The 885-nt window shown below is 60.3% G+C and overlaps 3 non-coding genes across 3 annotated transcripts; all 3 read left to right on the top strand.

Annotated features, from left to right (window-relative positions):
• Positions 1 to 230: 230 nt before the first annotated feature.
• On the top strand, positions 231 to 298 carry Tc00.1047053461383.30. Its single transcript, XR_008254665.1, has one exon. It is a non-coding gene; the product is annotated as an H/ACA snoRNA, TC11C2H1 (small nucleolar RNA).
• An 80-nt stretch (positions 299 to 378) lies between these two features.
• Tc00.1047053461383.20 lies at positions 379 to 447 on the top strand. The gene has a single exon (XR_008254664.1). It is a non-coding gene; the product is annotated as a C/D small nucleolar RNA (snoRNA), TB11C2C1 (small nucleolar RNA).
• A 49-nt stretch (positions 448 to 496) lies between these two features.
• Tc00.1047053461383.10 lies at positions 497 to 588 on the top strand. Its single transcript, XR_008254663.1, has one exon. It is a non-coding gene; the product is annotated as a C/D small nucleolar RNA (snoRNA), TB11C2C2 (small nucleolar RNA).
• Positions 589 to 885: the final 297 nt, after the last annotated feature.

Here is an 885-nt window from a genome sequence, read left to right as displayed (position 1 = left end):
TGTCCCTTTGGGGGCGTGCGTTGACGCGTTTCCGCTGCGTGTGTGTGCACGGGGTCGAGAGAGCAAGGGCGCGCGCGGTGTGATGCTCGGCGCCCTGTGCGCCTGATGCTCCGCCGCGTGACTATCCCGTTATGCATATCCTGTGTGCGCTCTAGCTCCATCGGGGCCCTGACGAGTCAGCAACAAACCATGCATTACACATTTTGCGCAGAGTGCCCCCTTCCCGTGAAAGCTCTTTTTTGTAGTGCGCTCGTCGCTAAACCAACAGACGCGGTGCACGAAACTGGAGAGCAAGAGATGTCCACGACTCCGCCTCGGTGTATATATATATATACGCACATGGCTGCAGCTTTGGGATTTCTGGAGACGGATCTGGATATGATGATTGACGTAACATCACAGACTTTGACGAGCCCGTGAGCAAGAAACACTGTCGCCCCAGTCTGACCGCGACCCCGACGCCTCCTCCCTCCCTGCCCTGGCGCATGTGCATGGCGATGTGATCGACAACCAGGCCGATGTAAAGCCGTCGCAGATGGACGTTGACACAGCAATGAAAACAGCGTTATTTCACGCCCCGTCTGATCGTCGCACCGACCCTCCCTCTCTTTCACCCTCTCCCCTTTGCCTTCATTACGCGATCCTGTCACCTCGGGGGCGCTCTCTCAGTGGGCGTACGGCCTCGAGACGGCATGCGCGTGGCTGTCGCGGCCTCGCTGTCCCTTTTGGGGGCGTGCGTTGGACGCGTTCCGCTGCGTGTGTGTGCACGGGGGTCGGAGAGCAAGGGCGCGCGCGGTGTGACGCTCGGCGCCCTGTGCGCCTGATGCTCCGCCGCGTGACTATCCCGTTATGCATATCCTGTGTGCGCTCTAGATCCATCGGGGC

Source organism: Trypanosoma cruzi (genome assembly GCF_000209065.1).
Source record: "Trypanosoma cruzi strain CL Brener chromosome Unknown tcruzi_1047053461383, whole genome shotgun sequence".
NCBI lineage: Eukaryota > Euglenozoa > Kinetoplastea > Trypanosomatida > Trypanosomatidae > Trypanosoma > Trypanosoma cruzi.
This window is presented reverse-complemented; position numbering and strand designations above follow the sequence as displayed.